This window comes from Sciurus carolinensis, chromosome 16 (assembly GCF_902686445.1).
Source record: "Sciurus carolinensis chromosome 16, mSciCar1.2, whole genome shotgun sequence".
NCBI lineage: Eukaryota > Metazoa > Chordata > Mammalia > Rodentia > Sciuridae > Sciurus > Sciurus carolinensis.
The window spans coordinates 46834-70899 of record NC_062228.1 but is presented as its reverse complement, the minus strand read 5'-3'; the positions used below and the strand labels follow the sequence as shown (position 1 = coordinate 70899).

The window sequence follows — 24066 nt, the reverse complement described above, 5'->3', positions numbered from 1 at the left end:
AGATCAAGTTCAAGGAGAAGGTCAAGTTCAAGGTAGAGTTCAAACTCAGATTCAAAATTTGGATTCCTCTATCCAGAGTCATCAGGGTCCCACAGCTCCCGAGGCCTATTTGGGGAGGGTCTGGTGAGCATGAAATGGGAATTTGGGAATACAGAAAAAGAAGGATTTTCTGAGTCTCAAAAGAGAACACTCATGAGTCTGGAAATGCAGAACAAACAACTGCAGCATAGCCCGGGGCCTTATTTGTGTCTTTGCCTGCAAAGAGTAACCAGGGCAATGCTGAAGAGCCAGAGAACTGGCATAAAATCAGGTAGCTCTGCTGACTCCACCTCCAGTCCAACCCCCAGCTGCTGCTAACCCCAAGGGGTTGCTTTCTATTTCTCTAGGGAGATATCCTGAGCTAGCCTGCATTCTCCCTTTAATGTGTGTCTGCTTCCCTAAATAAATCTGCATGTCTCTGCTAAAATTCTTTTCCATCGGGTACACCAAGGACCCCACTTGTCCTGAGTTGAGGTTCCCCCTCTCTGGGAACTCCTCCAGTGATAGGCATAATGCCAAACTACACTAGAATCCTCTGGGGCCTGCAGCTCCCAGGATCCTCTGCAACAAGGGTTGTGCAGGATAAACACAGGTCTACATTACCCAGAATCCTTGGGAGGGGGGTTTGTGATAAGGTGATTGTGCAGCTTGCTACTCCCAGCAGCCTCTGTGGTGAGGGCTGAATGGGCAGAGCTCCGACTGCATCAGTCAGGATCTTCAGGGGTGTCTGGGCAGGCATGTGGTATGCCGCTTCCAAGAGCCTCAGTGGTGAGGGCTGGGTGGGCAGAATGCCAGACTACATATCGGTAATCCTTGGGGAACTACAGCTCCCAGAGACCTTGTGATAAGGACTGTGCAAGCAGGGTGCCAGACTACACTGCCCAGAATCTTCAGTGGTGCCTTGCAGTTTCCATGGTCGTCTGCTGCCAGGGCTGTGTGGCAGAAGACTGGACTATATTGCTCAGAATCTGTGGGGGCCAGTAACTCGCAGGAGTCTCCGAAGCAAGGGTTGCATGGTAGTATGACAGAATAAGGCTGCTCAGAATCCTCAGTGCATTCCCTCCACCCTAGGCCTCAGAACATCAGACTGTACTACTCAGGGTGCCCAGGTGAGCTTGCGGATGCAGTTCCCCTGGTCCTTCACTGTGAGGGCTGTGTGGTAGAAGACCAGACTACCTTACCCAGCAGAATCCCCAGTGCAGTCCCTACACCCCAGGCCTCAGAACCCATGATTATTGGGGTCCACAGATTCCAGGAGCCCTGAAAGTAAGGAAGGCACTGGTAGAACAGACTGCGTTACCTGGAATCCCCCCTGTGCAGTGGTGGGAAGGGTGGCCTGTAACCTGCGGGCCCAGAGGCCACTGGGGGGTGTCACTTCTGAGTTGCAGGTTTTCCTTACCTTGATGGTGGCCAATTCAACTTCTTTTCTTCTTTCCCCCCATACTTGGGATTTGAACCCAGGGTGCTTTACCACTGAGCTACGTCCCCAACCCTTTAAATTTTTTATTTTGAGACAGGGTTTTGCTAAGTTGCCCAGACTGGCCTTGAACTTGTGATCCTCCTGCCTCCTGAGTAGCCTGGATCACAGGTGTTCAATAGCATGCCCAGTTCGACTTGTTTTCTTAAACGGGGCCAGTCTCTGGCAAAGTTATTCTGTCTCAGAGACTATGCTTCCCAGAGTCTTCCACAGTTGCTTCTATTTCTGGCCTGTGTCCAAGCCCTTGGGCACATGGGTTACATGTTAGGTGCTATGTGTGGATTGTGGGGGGACACGTGGACACCAGGGACTGGAGTGTTCATGGCTCCTCTATGCCTGGTTCCTGGGCTACAGCAGTGCTTGCTTGGATGGGTGCAGGTGTTGGAGTCTTAGGGAAGTGGTTTCCTTGACTCCTTTTTCTCCTTTCCTGAATTTCCACTTCTTGTGATGTCAAAGATAAAACATCTGGACATCAGTTAAAGGGGTGGGGATGGATTTTATTCACTAACTACTAACAGTAAAGAGTAGAACTCCATTCTGCTTGTGCAGAGATGATTGACACACTAAAAGGGAGAAGGAAGGAAAGGGCGAGTGTGAGGTGAAAAGGTGAAAAGAGTCGGTCAGTGTGACGATGACTTGGTCAGCTGTGCTTGAGACAGCTGTCCACATAAGGATTCTATTTCCTGCACAGTCTGGGAGATGTGCCTTATCCTGCTTGACGGTTAATTTCAAAGGAATAGAATCCCATTGGTCTCAGTTTCCAAGAGAGACCCTGTCAAACTGTATAAGACACATGTGTTCAACCCCTTTAGCAGGTGCTTCAGGGAGGGGAGGTCAGGGGCCTGCCATCAGGAGTTGGTTTTCCTGGCAGCCTTGAGTTTGCCTCAGGGAGCTGTCTTATTGGAGAAGATGGAGGTGGGGTGTGGCTGGGCCCCCCTAAGGATACAGCCTCACGCTGCTGGAAGTCCTGCTAGATCAGCTTGTGGAGTCTACTAGTGCAAGGGTTTGTTCCGAGTTGACACCTGCTGAGAGTTCTGTAGTCCTCATGGGTCACATCTGTTGAAGTGTCCCTGATGATTGTGGTGAAGAAGCTCAGTTCCAGGTTTGCTTCACAGGTGTTTTCTCCAGCCGGTTTTCTCTGTTGTCTCATGTTCTGGGGACTTCCAGGTGGACTGAACCAGTCTCAGCCAATTTTTTATTCTCATAGGAAAATCACTAAGAGCATTGAGCTTCAGCTCTTTAGGTTGTCACATTTCAGGAGAAAGGACTTGGGTGTTGTTATGGCTCAGAACATCAGTTCAGCAGGACAGAGAAGGCCGAGCAATATGGTGGCTTATACAGCGCTGATGCTGCCTTACTGGGAAGGTTCCCGACTGGCTGACCACAGAACAGTCCTGTGAATGTGCCGTGAATTGTAAAAGAACACAGTCTGCCACCCTGGGACCACTCAAAGTAATTCAGACTGAGGTCCATGGGAGGAAAACATGAGGAAGAGGATTCCTGCGCACTGCCTGCTGTGCTGAGAAAGAAGTCCTGCATGTCCTTTACTTTCCCAGGTAATATCTTGGCAGAACTTGTTTTACAACAGTATTCCTTACTGAGGCTTTGCTCATCATTATGACATGTCAATGTTGTTTTTTTTTTTTTTTTTGGCAGTGCTGGGGATTGAACCCAGGGCCTTGTGCTTGCGAGGCAAGCACTCTACCAACTGAGCTATATCTCCAGCCCATCAATGTTTTTTGAGTGTATTTTGGGGGAGAAATATAAGGGCACAGAAAGGAAAAACACAGATGCTCCCTCAACATGTTGCAGGGAGGGCCCAGGGCTTGGAGTCTCACTGGAGTCCAAGGGGAAAGTCTAATGTGCACCTCATTGCTTCTTCTTATTTATGTTTTATTGACTAATTTTTCTTATAGTTTTTAAGTACTTGAGAAATACTGAGAAGTCTAAGTGTTGAAATTCAAAGTTACTTTAAGTGTAAAGGTCAGGGTAGAGTGGCGCCTAACATGTGTGAGGACCTGGACTCAATCCCAGACACTATGAGATAAAACAAAGAAGCAAAACACAGACTTGAAGATCTATAGTATAAATCAACTACTTTTATTATCAATAAGTTGGTGACAAAGGAAGACTTAAGACATTAATCAAATGCAATGCATGCTCCTAGTTTGAACCTGATTTGTGTCTAAATATAAAATTTATTTGAGAAAGCTGGAGAAATCTGTGTATTAATTGGGTATTTGATATTAAAGAGTTATGATTATTTTCAAATGTGGCTGTGTTAAAGACTTCTTTCCATTACAAGACTACTACTTTTTAGAAGAAACCTGATGATGACAGGATTTGTTAGGTGAGCCCTCTGGCACATCCCACAGTGGTGATGACTGCATGGGCAGTTTCTTGGCTGCACTACCTGTAATCACCAGGGTACCAGGGCCAGCATGTGACCTGCAGCTCCTATGGACCATACACTGAGGGTCATGTGTGCAGAATGCTGGACTGCATTAACTAGAATCCTCAGGGGCCTGCAATTCCGAGGAACCTCTGTGGTAAGAACTGCATGGGCAGAACGACTACTATGCAGAATTCATGGGGGTTCCTGGGCAACTGTGTTCCCAGAGCCCTTTGTAGAGAATTCTTGTTTGGGTAGGCAGTCTCTGGGATAAGCTACCCAGAATCCTCAATGTACCAGAGGCCTTTGTGGAGAATCCTTGGCTGGACAGGGAGTCTCTGGGACACACTACGCAGAATCCTTGGTGTGCCAAAGATTACAGGGGCCTTTATGGTGAGTGCTGAGCAACAGAATGCTGGACTACACTGTTCAGAGTCTTCAGGGTGACTGGCAATAATACGGCAAGCAGCTCCCAGGAGCCACCTGAGTGAGTGCTGCAAAGTTTTGGTACACTGCACTACCCAGAATCCTTCATACCTGTAGAGCCCAGAACCCTCCGCAGTGAGTTTGGAGTGAGTATGGCAGATTGTACTATCCATACCTGTTGTGGAACACTGCAACTCACAGAGACCTCCACAGTGAGGGCTGTGTGGGCAGAATTACAAACTATGGTACCTATTACCCTTGGGTACCTGCCATTCCCAGGATTCTCTGGGGTGAGGGCTGCAAGGGCAGAATACCAGAATTCAGTGCTCAGATCCCCTGGGGATGCCTGCACCCTGTAACTCCCAGAGGTTCCTGTGCTGCATGTGCTGCAATGGTAGACCACACTACCTAGAATTTTTAGGGTACCTGCAGCTCCCGTGGTCCTCCCAGCAGGGCTGTGTGGGTAAAACACTACACTACATTATCCAGAATTCTCCAGGGCTGCAACTCCCAGGATCCTCTGTGCTGATCAGACAAACCATTAGCCTACATTATCCACAGTCCTCAGGGGCTGTAGCTCCCAGGATCCTTCGTGGTAACTGAGCAAGAATGCTGCATCACGTTTCCCATGTCCTCAGGGGCTACAGCTCCCAGAATCCTCTGTGGTGAGTGTGCAAATCACTGGACAGTCCTGCCAACATTCCTCAAGGGCTGTAGCTCCCAGAAGCCTATGCAGTGAACAGGCAAAAAACACAGGACTGCATGACCCAGAATCCTGAGGGGACTGTAGCTCCCAGGATTCTCTGTGGTGAGGACTGTAGGCAAAAATCTACACAACCCAGCATCCTTGGGTGGGGTGTTTCCCAGGTGAGTGTGCAGCCTGCAACTCCCAGAAGCCTCCACAGTGAGGGCTACACATGCTGAAGATCAGCTTTTACTACCCAGAACCCCCTTGGGTCCTGCAGCCCCCAGACATCTTCCTGTGGAGTGCTTCATAGGCAAGGTTTGTATTGTCCTACCCAGATTCCTTGGGGTGCCCAGATAGGCTGTAGTATGCAGATCCTGGGAGCCTTGATGCTGAGATCCACTTAGGTAGGATGGACTGCACTACCCAGAATAATCACTGGTTCACACCTCTCAGAGATATTTGAGATCAGGGCTCCCTTAGTAGAACAGACTATAATACCCAGACTTCCTGGGAGCTCGGAACTCCAAGGAGCCACTAGAGTGTGACTGCACCGACATAGCACCAGACTACAATGACCAGAATCCTGGGTGGCCTGTAGCAAAACACCAGACTACATTTCCCAGAATCCCTAGGGGGTGTCCTGTGTGATGGGATAGCGTGCAGCTCCCAGAAACCTGGCAACAGGACTGCATTGTAGAATACTAGACTGTACTACTCAGAATCCTATAGGTATGTGCTACTGATACCGCCGTTTACCGGTAACGAGTTCTGCTCCTTCTAATGTTGAAGATTGAACACTAGAGAAGCACGCCAAGGCAAGCATATGAAGCAGGTTTTATTTAAAGGTAATAATACAGACTTCTCCCAGCAGGAAGAAGGGGGCCATAGCTGATGTTCTAAGTCCCAAGAAGTGAGCGCACCCTACATCTTTTATAGGTTAAAGTCTCTTTTGTTCTCCAGTTCTCTCCCCCCTTATCTCTCCTTCCTGCCTGCCTACGTGACTACGCCTGGTTTTGCATTAAGTGAGAAGCCATGGGCAGGGGGAGGGCCCGGGTGATTCAGGCAGGCAAGGGCCCAGGGGGCATTAATTAGCAGCCCCTTGTTTGCAGTCCTTGATAAAGGCAGGTAATTTTGGTAATCAGTGGGCTCCGGAGATCCTTGACATTCCATTCTTCCAGGGGCAGTCTCCAACTTCCAGAGGCAGATGGCTTCATGACTTCATTTCCTCGAATTGACCCGATTTCCTATTTCTACACTAACTACCTGTCCTTAATTCTGGCTTCACTACCCATAGGCTTCTGGGGAGAGGGCTGTGTGAGAACACCAGAATCCATGGGAATTCTGAGTGAATGTACAGCCTGCAGCACCCAGAGACTGCTGGGGACTTGGTCTGAGCTCAGGTTCTCATAACCTTGATATTGAACACCTTGGGCTGGGGTTTAACTGTTTTCTTAAAACCCAAAATCCTGAAATGGGGCAGTCCATCTTAAAGATCACACTTCCCAAAGGCCTCTGTGGTGGCCAGTGTCTGGTCTTCTGCCCTTGGGCATGTAAGTGAAGCCAGGGCTCCCTGCAGTTGTGCATGTCCACACCTCTGCCCACCTGGCGCCTGGCTGTAGCAGCACTTGGCCTGGTGGAGTGCAGGGCTGGGGGCTCAGGGAGGTGGTCTCCTGGACTCCCTTTTCTCCTGTCCTGAGATTCCACTCCTGGTGATGTCACTGATAACACAGACAAACCTAGGTAAGGCAGTGGGAACAGATATATGTATTTTTTTTTATTGGTACTGGATATTGAACCCAGGGGTGGTTAACCACTGAGCCACATCCCCCAACTCTTTTTGTAATTTATTTAGAGACAGGGTCTCACAGAGTTGCTTAGGGTCTCACTAAGATGCTGAAGCTGGCTTTGAACTCACAATCTTCCTGTCCGAGCTTACCGAGTCACTAGGATTACAGGCGCCTGCTACCCTAAATGACTGGAAACAGATACCATTCAGAACAGTTGAGGATGGAAGGAGGAGCTCGGATTCACCAGGAAGCAGGGAGCAGCACCGCCCGCCAGGGGGAGGAGCGACCTGCGCTGGGCGTGGCCGGGAGGGGTGTGGCCAACAGGGGCGGGGCCTCGTGGCTCCATCTTTGAGGTGAGCACGTAAGACTTTTCCTCAGGACCGGCCCAGGAGAGCCCTGGTCAGGGAGGGGCACAGCTCCCTTCTCAGAGCAGCCTGGGGGAGACCCCCGGCTTGGGGACACTGTGGGACACGTCTCTAGGGACGCCTGGAGTTCCCTTCTCCTCAGAGCAGCCTGGGGGAGACCCCCGGCTTGGGGACACTGTGGGACACGTCTCTAGGGTCGCCTGGAGCTCCCTCCTCAGAGCAGCCTGGGGGAGACGCCCGGCTTGGGGACACTGTGGGACACGTCTCTAGGGTCGCCTGGAGTTCCCTTCTCCTCAGAGCAGCCTGAGGGAGACGCTCAGCTTGGGGACACTGTGGGCCACGTCTCTAGGGTCGCCTGGAGCTCCCTTCTCCTCAGAGCAGCCTGGGGGAGAAGCCCGACTTGGGGACACTGTGGACCACGTCTCTAGGGACGCCTGGAGCTCCCTTCTCCTCAGAGCAGCCTGGGGGAGACGCCCGGCTTGGGGACACTGTGGGCCACGTCTCTAGGGTCGCCTGGAGCTCCCTTCTCCTCAGAGCAGCCTGGGGGAGAAGCCCGGCTTGGGGACACTGTGGACCACGTCTCTAGGGACGCCTGGAGCTCCCTTCTCCTCAGAGCAGCCTGGGGTAGACGCCCGGCTTGGCGACACTGTGGGACACGTCTCTAGGGTCGCCTGGAGCTCCCTTCTCCTCAGAGCAGCCTGGGGGAAAAGCCCGGCTTGGGGACACTGTGGGACACGTCTCTAGGTTCGCCTGGAGTTCCCTCCTCAGAGCAGCCTGGGGGAGACGCCCAGCTTGGGGACACTGTGGGCCACGTCTCTAGGGTCGCCTGGAGCTCCCTCCTCAGAGCAGCCTGAAGGAGACGCCCGGCTTGGGGACACTGGGCCACGTCTCTAGGGTCGCCTGGGGCTCCCTTCTCCTCAGCAGCCTGATTGAGATGTCTGGCTTGGGGACACTGGGTCACATCTTTAGGGATGCTTGACCCTCCCTTCTCCTCAGAGCAGCCTGAGGCAGATACCCAGCCTGGGCACACTGTGGGTCATGTCTGTAAAGATGCCTGGAGTTCCCTTCTCAGAGCAGCCTGAGGGAGACACCCTAGAAGCTTCTGGGTGAACAGACAACAGATGACAAAAAGATGGGAGGGTAAGGAAAGAGCCCGTCCTGGGCCTCAGACCTGAGGGGAGCCTGGCTATAAACCCTGCTCTCTTTCACTATTTCTTTTCTTTTTTTCTTTTTATTTTTGTGGTGCTGGGGATTGAACCCAGGGCCTTGTGCATGTAAGGCAGGCACGCTACCCACAGAGCTATATCCCCTGCCCTTTCACTATTTCTTTTAAAAAATTTTTTTTAAATTGTGGATAGACACTATTTATTTATTTATTTATTTATTTATTTTTATGTGATGCTGAGGATCAAACCCAGTGCCTCACACATGCCAGGCAAGCGCTCTATCACTGAGTCACAAACCCAGCCCTCCTTTCCAATTTCAGCAGGCTGACTGTGCAGCAGCTCCCCTTCCTCAGGCTGTGATCCTCATTGTCTTAACACAGCAACCCTGGGTGGCTTCTAGGGAACCTGGCAGGGAGGAAGAAGGAACGCCGAGGGGAGGTCCTGAGCCTGAGGGGAGGGGCCCCAGTGCACCCCATTACTTATTTCCTTAATATTTTAATGGTTCATTTTCTCTTACAGTTTTAAAATAGTAGAAAAATATTGAATAATTCAAAAGTACATGTGTTAAGCCACTAAGGTATTTAAGTTTAAATTCATTATTTCTAACAAAGTCAGTATTTATTAAAAATTTATTCCATGGAACTAAACTCATTAACCACATTTTTCTTTGGCTGAGAAAGTGAGAGTTTAATTAGCAGTACATGTACATTTCCCTCTTTTAAAAATGTTTTTATTAGTGCATTTTAGTTATACACATTATACACATTTTAGTTATACACATCAGTGGGATCCATTTTGACATATGCAGACATGCATGGAATATAATTTTCTCTATTTCATTCCCAGTACTTCTACTTTCTTCTCTTCTTCCCTTCCTCTGATCCCCCTCCACTACTGGTCTTCCTCTATTTATTGTTTTATTAAATTGGTGCTTTATAGATATACATAAAGGTGGAATCACTGTATTCATATATGTATACACATCATTTAGTCACTTTTGTTCCACAGCTCCTTCCTTTTCCAATTCCTCCTTTCTCCCCTCTATCCCCTTCTTTTCCACTGACTTCCCTTTTATCTTCATGGGCTCACCCCCTTTTTATATTTCCTTATTTCTCGCTAGTTTCTGCATATGAGATAAAACATTTGACCCTTGACTTTCTGAGTCTGGCTTATTTCACTTAGTATGATGTTTTCTAGTTCCATTCTTTTACCAATAAATGTGGTAATTTGATTCTTCTTTATGGCTAAGTTGTGTATCTGTGTCACATTTTCTTTATCCATTCATCTGTTGATAGCCACCTGGGCTGGTTCCATTACTTGGCTGTTATAAATTGTGTTGTAACATCGATATGGCTGTATCACTACTGTGTGTTAACTTTAGTTCTTTTGGATAAATACCAAGGAGTGGGACAGCTGAGTCATATGGTGGTTCATTCCTAGTGTTGTGATGAATCTCCACACTGCTCTCCAGAGTGGTTGTGTTAGTCTGCAGTCCCACCAGCAACGTGTAAGTGAACATTTTCCCACATCTTTGCTAGAGTTTATTATTTATAGTGTTCTTGATGTTTGCAATTCTGACTGCAAGGTAGTTTTGATTTGCATTTTCCTGATTGCTAAGGATGTCGAACATTTTTTCACATATTTATTGCATTTCTTCTTTTGAGAAATGTCTGTTTAGTTCTTTTGTCAATTTTTAATTGAGTTATTGATTTTTCATGTTGTTTTGAGTTCTTTGTACATTCTGGATATTAATCCCCTATTGGAAGAGTAGCTGGCAGAGATTTTATCCCATTCCGAAGGTCTCTCTTCATGCTTCTGTTTCCTTTGCTGTGCAGAACCTTTATAATTTGAAGTTGTCCCACTTACTGAGTCTAGGTTTTATTTTTTGAACTTTATGGGTTTTGTTAAGGAAGTTAGTGCCTATGCCAATATGTTGGAGAGTTAGGTTTCTGTGAGCCCGATCTAGATTTTCCAGTAACTTACATCTTCATTTTAGAAATCCTTTATGTTTAATTGATTGATCTGTAACAAATAGCACTTTATATTTTAGTTTTTAAGAGTCTACAACTTCTGTCAAATAGTTCATTGTTCATAAACATTAAAATGCATTAAAATGGGCTGGGATTGTAGCTCAGTGGCAAAACACTTACCTAGCATGCATGAGGCACTGGATTTAATCCTTAGCACCACATAAAATAAGTAAATAAATAAAATAATTAAAAAACACATTAAAATGACATTGAAGGTAGAATAAAAGGAAATGGGCTTTATAGCAACAGTGCATTCTCTCTCTCTCTTGCAGTACCGAGGATGGAGCCCAGGACTTCATGCGTCCTAGGTAAGTTTTCCACCACTGAACATCCCCAGTTCTTTTTTATTTTGAGACACGATCTTGCTAAGTTGCCCAGGCTGGCTTCAAATTTGCAATCCTCTTTCCTCAGCTTCCCTAGCAGTTGGTATTATAGGCGTGGGCCACCATGCCTGGCTCCTCTCCTCTTAGCATTATGTAATGAATACCTGCCACTTCTACAGCACTTTTAGGACAGTTGGTACACAGCAGGTAGTGGTGGTGGGTAGCCCAGGGACTACTGCCTCTGAATTCAGGGTGGCTGCTGGCGACTAGTGTGGTGGTGAGTGACTAGTCAGGCAGGCTGTCACTGCCTCCACCCAGCTCCAACCTGTTACCCTTGGGTGAGATATGGTGATGGAAGGCTGGAGATTAAGGAGCTCTGAGCTAGGACCTATCAAGGTCACTGCTCCTCACCATCTTTGGTCCCTCTGACCCTCCTCCAGACACCCCTCTTCCTCTAGAAGCCCTCCAGACCTGCCCCCTCCATGCCCTGTCCCTCCTCCAGACCCTGCCCTTCTCCAGGCCTCCTCCCCTTGCCCCCCAACTTTTCCAGCCTCCCCCCCACTTCTCCAGGTCCCACCCTCTTTCAGACCTCCACCCCTCCTCCAGGCCCCACTCTCTTTCAGGCCCACCTCCTTTCTTGACCTCACCTCTCCTCTAGACCTGCCCCTCATCTAGACCCCACCTCTCCTCTAGACCCCTTCTGTCTCCTGGGCTACCTCAAGGCCACCCCCACTGCTGCCCTCAGTGAACTAATTGGCAGTATGTATTGTAATGGTACACAAAACAATGTCTGTCGTACAAACATTGACATCCTATGTTGATTAAAATATCTTGATTGAATCAAACTTTAATATACTATAAACTGATTTAGGAAACACCTCTTTCTCTTTTCTTTTCTCTAGATCATGGACATTTGAAATAAAATCAGAATTTGTTAAAGGTCAGATAACACTTAGCTGTGAGCCCAGTGATCCTGGGGTCTTTTACAGTGGGAGATCTCTAAGCACCAGTCAAAACTGTTCTATGCTAATTGATTGATTTGTAATTTTCTTATTTTGGCAAGGAAATCCCCCATCTTCCTAGTTTCCAATTCTGTACAGTAGGTTTCTCCTATTCAACTTTTAATTTCTAAATTTTCTAGTTTTCTACAAAATTCTTAATCCTGTGAACTTTTGTTATTTTTTCATCAGCAATATTTTAAAAATATACTTTTAGCTTACTTTGTTAACTTACTTTGTTTTTCAATTGAGAGAATTGTTTGAAATTTCTCATGATAATCTTAAATGATTTTAATTAATTTCCACTTTTTAAAAATATTTTGTTCTTTTAGTTGTAGGTGGACACAATACTTTCATTTTTATGTGGTGCTGAGGCTCAAACCCAGGACCTTACACATTCTAGGTAAGCGCTCTACCACTGAGCCACAACCCTAGCCCATTAATTTCTACTTACTTATTTATTTTTTTGGGGGGGTGCTGGGGATCGAACCCAGGGCCTTGTGCTTATAAGGCAAGCACTCTACCGATTGAGGTATCTCCCAGCCCCCGATTTCTACTAATTAAGACATCTTTGGGGGCTGGAGAGATAGCTCAGTTGGTAGAGTGCTTACCTTGTAAGCAGAAGGCCCTGGGTTTGATCCTCAGCACCCCGCCCCAAAAAAAAGACATCTTTGGGGGTTGGATGTGTAGCTCAGTGGCAGAGAGGCCCTGGGTTGGATCCCACCCCCCCCAGCCCCCCCAGGGGTAGAGAACTGCTCTGTTACCTCATGCCCCCACGTTGAATGTCATGTTAGTACTGACTATGCTCAACTGGCTGAGGTTGTGCCTTTTAGGTTTCTCATTGTGAAGTTACTGTTCTCTGCACATCCACATTGCCTGTTTTCTGGAGGAAGTTATTATGCAGAGCCCACATAGATGAAGCAGGGAGTTGTTAGCTCTACCTCCTTGATGTTTGTGTCTGCCTCAATTATCTGGAATTCTTCTGCACAAGAGGTTTCTAGGCAGCCCCATTTGTTTATGTGTTCAGTCCAGTGTGGACATCTGGATAGTTATGTTAACCTGTTGTTTTTATCCAATTCTATAGTATTTTGTTGCCCAATTCATTCCTACTTTAGCCATTGGGAGTTCTTTCCATTATTTGCTTGTCCTTTATCATATTTTCTGTTTTTGTTCCAGAATCCTTTCTTTCTGATAGTTGAATATTACCCTGACTCATTACCCTGACTGTTTCAGTCAGTATCAGCCACTTCTTCAAAGAGCCCTGGCTTCTCTTATTAGAAAATGATATTAAAAGCTTTCATCTGGCAGCTGAATGTACTCATTGCATCTTGACCCCCTTCAGAACTGACGATGCAAAGAAGTTTATGTGTGTTCTAATCTACACCCCCCATTATAATTATGTTTATGTGGAACCATCTGTGTTTGTACTAAGCTAAACATGAGTTTATATTGACCTGCAGTCAGTGGATTCTGATCCATTATGACATAGATCACTCTGCCTTAACCCCTTGCATATCTGTAACTTCTCACCCCAACTGTGAGAAACCTGGGTCCTAGCTTCTGCCATGTAAATAATTCATTGTTTGATTATGAGAAATTAATTCATTATTGTTCCAGATTACAGATTGTGACATAATAAGAAACACATTGGGTTTCTGTCCTCAGTTCCTTGTGCAGGACTCCTAAAACCCTCATATTCTCCAAGTCATAATGGTATTAGAATCATCTTTTGTCCTAACATTTGTTCTTTGACCTTGGCTCCTTGCACAAAGCTCCTAAATCTCCGGAATCTCCTGGGTGAGAGGAGGATCTTTTGCCCTGATAAGCACTATTGGCAGACTAGGGTAGCTTCAGGTTGTAGGATGGTCATGAGAAAGACCAAGCAATGATTAAAAACTTAGAACTTTCAGTACCCCACCCTATTCTCTGGGGAAAAAAGCTGGAGATTGAGTTAATAATCTATCATACCTACATGATTTTATTCATTTATCTGCCAAAGTCTCTAAAATAAAGTGACTTAGGGAGTTTCTGAGTTGCTGACCACCTCCATGCACAGGGAGGGTGTCGTGCCCCAACTCCATGTGGACAGAGGCTGCTGCACTAGGGACCTTCCTGGGCTTCATCCTGTGCATCTCCTCATCTGACTGTAATTTTATCTTTTTTAGAATGTTATAAAAGGTGGGCCATATAGTGTGTAGCCTCTTTAATCTGGTTTATTTCACTTAGCAACACGCAAGGTAGGATTCATCTGTGTTTCTGTGTAGGTTGGTGGTTCATTCATTTATATTGGGTGTTGATTGTGCATTCAGCTATGGAAGGATATTCTGATTTTTGATCTCATTAGCATCAGCAGAGTTGCTGTGCATAATTACATGCTGGTTTTTTGGGACATGATTTTTCAAAGTACTTGTTTAACTGCAGATAATTTGTAGGCACACTTTTGGGTCATAGATTAGACTTCTTTTGCTTTGGGAAGAATTGGCACACTGTCCTCCAAATTGGCTGTGCCACATGCTCTCCAAGCAATGCCTGAGACTTCTGGTGTTCTGCATCCTGCAGCTGTTGCTACACTGCCACTTCTTAGAGTTTAGCAGTTCTAATAGCTGTGCCATGCTACCTCAGTATTGTTTTAATTTGTGATTCCCTAATGATATGTGATGCTGAGCATCATTTTGTGTAACTATTTACCATCTTTGTATTTTCTTTGGTCATGCGTCTGTTCAGATATTTACCAGTTTTATTTGGGTTTTTGATTATTGGCTTTTAACAATTCTTTGTGTGTTTTGAATAAAAATTTCTTTTCAGAAATGTGTTTTATAAATAATTTATCTGTTTGTGACTTGTCTTTTTGTTCTCTCTCTCATGGAGTTAAAATTTGATTTTTTGTTTGTGGTACTGGGGATTGAACCCAGGTCTTCATGCTTGTTCTACCATTGAGCTTCATCCCATTGCTTTTAAAATCTCCCAGTCTGGCCTCCATTTGCAATCCTGTCTCAACCTTTTTTTTAATTACTTAAATCTTTTTTTTTTAATTATTCTAATGCAGCAGAATGCATTTTTTTGTTTGTTTGTTTGTTTTTTGCGGTGCTGGGGATCGAACCCATGGCTTTGGGCTTGCAAGGCAAGCACTCTACAGACTGAGCTATCTCTCCAGCCCAGCAGAATGCATTTTGACTCATTGTACACAAATGGAGCACAGCTTTTCATTTCTCTACACAATGCAGAGTGATACCATTCATACAATCATACATGAACATAGGATAATACTGTCTATCCTCATTCTACCTGCATCAGCCTTTTGAGCAATTAAGATTATAGGCATGCAACACTGCACTTGGTAAAAATTTAATATTATAAAGTCCACATTACCAGTATTTTTCTTCTGTCCATTGGTTTTTGGTGTTGTGAGTTAAAATGCATCATCAAGGGCTGGGGATATAGCTCAGTATTATAGAACTTTTGTAGCATGTGTGTGGGCCTGCATTTGATCCCCAGTATCAGAACACATACATACACCCTCATAACTAAGGTTACATAGATTTTCTTTTATTTCCTTCTCAAAATTTTTAGTTTTCTCAAAATTTAGTTATGGACTATTATGAGTCAATTTTTGTGGGAATTTCAGTTTGTGTGTACATTAATTTCATTCAACATAGTTTTCAAAAATTTATTCAGTCACAACTATTTGAAAAACCATGGATAATGGGTTTTATTTTAGTTTGAGTTTCCAAAATCATAACCTTGAATAAACTAAATACAGTACTGAATATCGTCCATTTCTCAGGAATGCCAGAAGGGGGTGCATGTGCACTTCTGAACTGCAGCATCCTGTGCTAAGCTCCAGTGGATACCAGAGGATACATACCACCTCCCTGGACCTGACTGTGTAATAATGCAGATATGGTGGTGAGATAATACCGATGCATCATCCATATGCAGTCTCTTAATGCATTATCTCTAGTGACCTTTGATGCTAATGTGTCCACATGTGGCCTCTGATACTAGTACTCTGTCCTTAGAGTGACCTTGAACATTAATACAACAGCTGCTGTATGGTCTTTAATGTTAATATAATGTCCACACTGTGACCTCTAACATTAATATATCCATTCTGTGTCCTCTAATATTAATATGATGTCCACACTGTGACCTCTAGTACTAACAGTACCCATACTGAAGCATGTAACACTAGTGTAATAGCTTCCTTGTGGACTTTGATATTAATATAATATCCACACTTTGGCCACTAATACTAATATAATAACCACATGGTGACCTCTAATACTTATATAATATCCATGCAGTGGCATCTAACAGTAATATAACAGGTACTCTGTGGCTTTTTATATTAATATAATGTCCACATTGTGAGCTCTAACAATAATAAAATAGCTGCTCTGTCCTTTTTTAATAATTTATTTATTTTGATTCATTGTAAACAAATGGGGCAAAACTTGTTGCTCTGTGTCCTTTAATATTAATATGATATCAACACTGTGTCCTTGTTTTAGTCAGCTTTTTCACTGTTGTGACTAAATGATCTGACCAGTACAATTATAGAGGATGAAAAGTTTACTTGAGGGCTCAAGGTTTCAGAGATCTTAGTCCATAGAAGGCTGGCTCCATTCTTTGGCTCCATTCCTTGTCTCCAAGGTGAGACAGAACATCATGGCAGAGGGAAGCAGTTCACATCATTAGGAAGCAGAGAGAGAGAGAGAGAGAGAGAGTGAGAGTCTCTACTCTCCAGATACGAACTATATAACTCAAATCCATGCCCTGATTCCAATCTCCTCCAGCCACACCCTACCACTTTGGTTACCACTCAGTTAATCCCCATCAGAGGATTAAATCACTGATTAGGTTAAGACTCTCACAGCCCAACCATTTCTTCTCTGAACATTTTTGCATTGTCTCATTCATGAGCTTTTGGGGGACACCTCATATCCAAACCATACAGTTCTCTAATAAAAATATAATACATGCCCTGTATCCTTTGATGTTCATACAACGTCTACACTTTGGTTTGGAATACTATATAATGGCTATACTGTGGCTTCTTGCCGGGGTCCAGCCCTAGCAGGGGTCATAGTGGTTTCAGGTGAGGGAGTAGGTGTCGGTGTAGTGGAGAACAAAGCAACACAAAATCAAGGAATGGATGCTAAGTTCTAAATTTTATTTTTCCTAGCAAGCTTTTTATACATTAAAAGGTAGGCAGTTACACGTTTTTTTTCAGAACAGGAAAAGGTCACAAGGAGAAAAACAAAAATATTTTGTATGATCATTACTAGATTAGACAATAAAGTATTCTAATTATTCTAGTAATTGTTTACTTGTGATAACCTATAACTAAACAATAAGACATATTAATATATAATTATAAAGGTTAAAGCAAATTCAGCAGGGTTAAATAAACATCAGTTGTGTGACTAGTGCTGTAGTTAATCAATGCTAGATATTTTAAGCTAACAAATACATGATATCATCTTATACTGTGTGAACTTAACATTGAGGAACGCTTTATTTCTTCTGTTCCTGTTAATCCTTCCTGATGGGGTTGGAATTATTTGCCTACGTGTTTCAGGTCATCTGAGAGTAGTCAACAGGCAATCGGCAGCTAGAATCTGTTTTTGTATTGTCTCATAGCAATCTTGGTTACTCAGAGTTTCATAGCAAATGACTAAATCTGAAATCACTTGTTCCATTAGAAGTCTGGTTTTTATGTTTTAACCCTGGTTCTGTTAAGACCCCTGTTTTCAGGGGAAAACACATAAAATATTAATAGTAAACCTACACATATTAAGCAAGCAAGGAAGGAAAGCCCGCAACCCAAATTCCCAATGAGATGAGACTGCAAACATCTTTATTACTCAGTCGAATCCTTGTCAAGCACTGAGGGGAATTGTAGGTGGCGTAACAGTCTCTAGCACTGATTGAATAGCTGCCTTGTGGCATTTAATATTACTATATTATCCATACTGTCACTATTAATATAATATCCATTGGTTGCATCTAACACAAATATGAGCCACATTATGGTTTCTAATGTTAATATAGAATTAAGCCCATGACCTCTAACACTAATATAATTTCTGAATTCTGGAAGTTAATACTAATGTAATGTCCATACTGTGGCCTCTAATAATACTAAGATAATATTCACAGTATATCATCTAACATTACATTCTTACCTCTAATAATAAAATAATATCTGTAATGTGGTCTCTAATACTAATATTATAACTGTTTTGTGATTTTAAAGTAAATATTGTGGCCTGAAACACTAATATAATAGCTGCCCTCTGACATTTCATACTAATATTCCAGCATCTAAAACTAATATAAGAACTGACCTAAGTTCTTTCATACTAACATAATATCCATATTCTAGCATCTAAAACTAATATAAGAGCTGCCCTGTGAACTTTCATGCCAATATTATATCTATATTATAGCATCTGAAAGTAATAAAATAGATGTCCTGAGATCTTTCATACTAATATTATATCCATACTATAGCATCTAAAACTAATAAAATACCTGCCCTGTGACCTTTAACATTAACATATTATCCATATTCTATCATAAAGAATATAAGAACTGCCCTGTGGCATTTAACATTAGCATAATATCCACACTCTGGTATCTAAAATTATTACAATAGTTGCCCTTTGGCCTTTCACACTAATAATATTCATGGTATAGCATCTAAAACTAATATAAAGGTGCTCTATTGTCTTTAATACTGAAGATGTCCATACTATACCCTCTAAAACTGATATAATCGATGCCCTGGGGCCTTTAATACTGATACAGTATCCTTATTGTGGCTTCTAACATTAATATAATTACTGCCATGTGGCTTCTAATACTAATTTGGTGTCCATACTGTTGAATCTAAATCTAATATAATAGCTGCCCTGTGGCCTTTTTTTTTTAATGATATGATATCCATATTATAGCATGGAAAATTGATATAATAACTTCTCTGTGGACCTTAATACTAATATGATACTCATAAAATCTAAAACTGATATAAATTCTACCCTGTGACCTTTAATACTAATATAATATCTACATTGTAGCACCTAAAATTGATATACCAGATGTCCTGTGGCCTTTAATACTAATGCAATGTCCACACTGTAGCATCCAAAGCTAATATTATGGCATCTCTATGGCCTTTAACATCAATACTATTCTATGTTAAACTAATATAATAGCTGTCCTGTGGCCTTTAATATTGATGTAATATTCACACTATAGCATCTTATATATTAACTGTCTTGTGACCTTTCATCTAAATATGGTATCCATTATATGGCATCTAAACCTCATATAATAGCTCCTTTGTGGTCTTTCACACTAATATGATATCCATACTATAACATCTAATGCTAATATAATATTTGCCCAGTGGACATTAGTACTAATATAATCTCCATAGTAAAGCATCTAAACTTCATATACTATCTACCCTGTGACCTTTCTAATAATATGATATCTAAAATATACAATCTAGAAGCAATGTATTAGCTGACCTTTGGTATTTAGTAGTAATATGATATGCATACTATAGCATCTTAAACTACCCTAACAGCTGCTCTGTGACCTTTAATACTAATTTAATATCCATACTAAAGCATCTAAATTCAATATAACAGACTTTGGTCTTTAATATTAATATACTATCCATTAGTGTAGCATCTGAAACTAATAAAATAGCTGCCAGGTAGTCTTTAATAAGCATATATCTATTCTGTAGCATCTAAAACTAGTATAATAGTTTCCCTATAGTATTTAACATTAACATAATATTAAAAATGTGCCCTCTAAAACTAATATAATAGCTGTCCTGTGGCCTTTTAATACTAATATTGTGTCCATACTATAACATTAAAAATAGATATTATATCTGTCCTGTAGCCTTTCACACTTAAATATGGATACTGTGGCCTCTAAAACTAATATAATAATGTCCCTGTGGCCTTCAATACCAATATGAGATTCACTATGGTACCTAAAATATTTTAATAGATGTCCAGTAGTCTTTAATACTAATGATATCCATTCTGTAAAATCTAAAACTAACACAATAGGTGTTCTGTGGTCTTTGATACTAAAGACATCCTATGTCATCTAAAGCATATAGCTGCCTTGTGGCCTTTATATTAACAAAGTATCCATACTATAGCACCCAATACTAATATAATAGCTGCCTTGTGGTCTTTTATAGTAATATTATATGCATAATATACCATTTCAAATCTAATATGATAACTGCCCTGTGAACTTTAACATTAATGTAATATACATACTGTCTCATCTAATCTAATCTAGTAAATGCCCTGTGTCCTTTACTATTAATGTAATATCCATATATAGCATGTTAAACCAATATATGTCCTTTGCCTCTAATACTAATATAATGGCCATACTATAGCATTTAATGTGAATATAATAGCTACCATGCAGACTTTAATACTAATATGATACACATAATATAGCCTATAAGACTAACTGGTGTAATACCTAACCATTGATCTTTAATATTGATGTAATAGCCATACTCAGAATCTTATACTAATATATTAACTGCCTGTGACCTTTCATACTAATATTGTACTTATACTACTGCACTTAAGCTAGCATAATAGATGCCTTGTGTTCTTTAATATTAATGCCCTTTGGCCTTAAATATCAATATAAGATCTACAATATAACATCTTAAATTAATACTATATATGTCCTGTGCCCTTAGTACTAGTGTTATATTCATACTATAGGATCTAAAACTAGTATAATAGCTGCCTGTGGTGTTTAATATTAGTATGATAAACATATTGAGTCCTTTAAATACAACATATTTTAATACAACATATTTCCTGTGGCTTTTGATATGAATGTAATATTCATAACATAGCATCTAAAATTAATATAATAGCTGCCCTGTGTTGTTAATTAAATCTTCATGCTATATAATCCTAAATTAATAGAATAGCTGCCCTGTGCCCATTAATAGTAATATTATAGCATTTAAAACTATTATAGTGTATGTCCTCAGCCTTTAATATTAATGTAATATTCATATTATAACATCTAACCCTAATATAAAATGTGACCTGTGGTCTTTATTTAATGTAATATCTATACTAATGCGTTTTTTTTTAATATTTTTTTGATGTTGATAGACCTTTATTTATTTATTTTTATGTGGTGCTGAGAATCGAACCCAGTGCCTCACACATACCAGGCAAGTTCTCTACCACAGAGCTATGACTCCAGCCCCGCTAATGCATCTTAAATTAATGTACTATGTGTCCTGTGACCTTTGATACTAATGTCACATTCATATTATAGCATCCAATACTAATGTGATAGCTGCCCTTTGGACTTTAATATTAATATAACATGTGTACTATACAGTATAAAAGTAATGTAATAGCTCTCCTATGGCCTTTGTTATTAATATAAATCAATATTACAGCATCTAAAACTAAGAGCTTCTCTGTGGTCTTTAATGCTAATGTAATATTCATACTATACCATGTAAAACTAATGTAATAGCTTCCCTGTACCCTTTAATATTAATATTTGTAGAATAGCATCTAAAACTAATATAATAACTGCCCTTTAGACTTTGATGTTAATAAAATATCCATTCTGTGACTTCTAAGTCTAATATAATAATTGCCCTGTGGCCTTTAAAATTAATATGTTGTCCCTACTGTGTCCTCTGAAACTGGCATAATAGTTTCCCTGTGCCCTTTATTACTAATATTATAACTGTCTTATAGCAAATTAAAAGAGTAGATGCCTGTAGCCTCTTATATTAATATAATATCCATACTATCGCATCTAAAGCTGATACAATAACTGCTCTGTGGCCTCTGTTACTAATATGATATCCATACTGTAGCATGGAAAACTGATAAAACATATCTCTGTGGCCTTTATATTAATATATGCCTCTTGTCACATCTAATACCAATAAAATAGCTGTGCTGTGACCTTTAATACTAAAATCATGTCTATACTATAGCATCTAAAATAAACATAATAGCTGCCCTGCAGCCTTTATTATTGGTGCATTATCCATACTTTAGCATCTTAAGTTAATATAGTGTATATCCTGTGGCCTTTAATACTAATATGATAGCCATACATTAGCACCTAAAACTGATCAAATAGCTGCCTTTGACCTTTAACATCAATGCAGTTGATATTATGTATCAATTACAATGTAATTATAATTACATAATTATATAATAATTGTATTATGTAATTAATTGTATAATATCAATGTAATATTCATACTTTACTATCTAAAATTAATGTATTAGGTGACATGTGGCCTTTCATACTAATATTGTATCCATAGAAAAGCATCAAAAACTAATATAATTGCTGACATCTGGCCTTCGAGTAAAAGTAATAGTGATATAATAAAATCTTTTTTTTTTTTTTTTTTTTTGGGTGCTGGGGATCGAACCCAGGGCCTTATGCTTACAAGGCAAGCACTCTACCGCCTGAGCTATCTCCCCAGCCCCAATAACATCTTAAGTTAATATAATAGTTGAACTTTGACCTTTAGTACTACTATAACATGTATAGTACAGTTTCTTAAACTAATATGTTAGTTGCCCTGTGACCTTTAACATTAATATAAAATCCATGTGTAGCATTTGATCTGATAAAATATCTTCCCTGTAGCCTTAAAGTAATATGCTTACTATAGCATATTACACTAATATAATAACTTATATGGACTTCAGTGTTAATGTTGTATTCATACTATAGTGTCATAAACTAATATAATAGCTGCAGTGTGATCTTTAATATTAATGTAATGTCTATGTTATATGCTGGTTTTGTTTTGTTTTATTTTTGGTACCAGGAATTGAATGATTGAGTCCTGTCCCCAGCCTTTATTATTTTTTGTTTTTTTGAGACAGGGTCTTGCTGAGGCTGGCTTTGAACTTGTGATCCTTCTGCCTCAGCCTCCCAAGCCACTGGGATTACAGGTGTGTGCCACTATGCCTGGCTATAGTATATGCTTTAAAAACTAATATAATAGTGCCCTATGGCCTTTAATACTAATATAATATACAAACTATACCATCTGTTATATGATAGCTGCCCTATGCCCTTTAATAGTAATATGATGTTCATACCATAGTATCTAGAACTAATATAATAGCTGCCCTGTGGTCTTAATACTAGCATGATATCCATAGCAAAGCATTGAATATTTATATTATAGCTGCCCTGTAGACTTTAATACTAATATGATATCCATACTGTAGCATTTTAAACCAACATAACTGAAATTATTATAATAGTAATAGTAATAGTAATAAAATATGTATACTATGGCATCTTAAACAGTAAGAGATGCCCTGTGGCATTTAATATTAATACTATATATATAATGTGGACTTGAAAACTGAAAAAATAGCTGCCTTGTGACCTTTTAATACTACATAATATCCAGACAGTAGCATCTAAAACTGATAAAATAGCTACCCTGTGACCTTTATAACTAATATAATATCCATAATGTGACCTCTCAAACTAATATAATAACTTCCCTGTGGCATTATGTCCAAAATGTGACCTCTAAAACTAATATTATAGTTCTTCTGTGGTCTCACTAGTAATAACAATTAAAACTGTGGCCCCCTAAGCATGAAATAGTAGCTGCCCTGTGGTCTTTAAATACTATATAATATTCATAGTATATCCATACTATATAGTATTCATACTATAGCAATTAAAGTTAATATAATAGCTTGCCCTTGACCTTAACTATTAATATGATAGCCATACTGTTACATATAAAATATCTGCCTGTGGCTGTTAGTACTAATATAATATCCATAGCATAATATCAAATACTAATATAATATCTTCTCTCTTCCCTCAGTACTATTCAATATCCATAGTATAGCACCTAAAAGTAGTATACTAACTGCCCTGTGACCTTTGATATTCATGTAATATCCATAATGTAGTATCTAAAAATAATATAATTGCTCCCTTGTGACCATCGATACTTACATGATGTACATACTATAGCATCTACAATGAATAAAATAGCAGTCCACTGGACTTTAATACTAATGTAATACTCTGTCATCTTAAATAATATAATAACTGTATTGTCATCTTTACTACTGATATAATATTCATGGTATAACCTATGAAACTAATACTTTAGCTGCCCTGTGAACTTTATTATTAATAAACTATCCATACTGTAGCACCTAAGTAAGATATAAGAACTAACCTGTGGTTGTTAATATTGATGTAATATCCACACAATAGCATGTAAAACTAATGTAATGACTGTCCTGTGTTTTTTTTTTTTTTTTTTTT

The 24066-nt window shown here is 40.9% G+C and overlaps 1 long non-coding RNA gene across 1 annotated transcript; it reads left to right on the top strand.

Annotated features, from left to right (window-relative positions):
• Positions 1-5677: 5677 nt before the first annotated feature.
• On the top strand, positions 5678-16074 carry LOC124967577 (uncharacterized). The gene is made up of 3 exons (XR_007105552.1): positions 5678-5867; positions 10643-10678; positions 15476-16074. It is a non-coding gene; the product is annotated as an uncharacterized LOC124967577 (long non-coding RNA).
• Positions 16075-24066: the final 7992 nt, after the last annotated feature.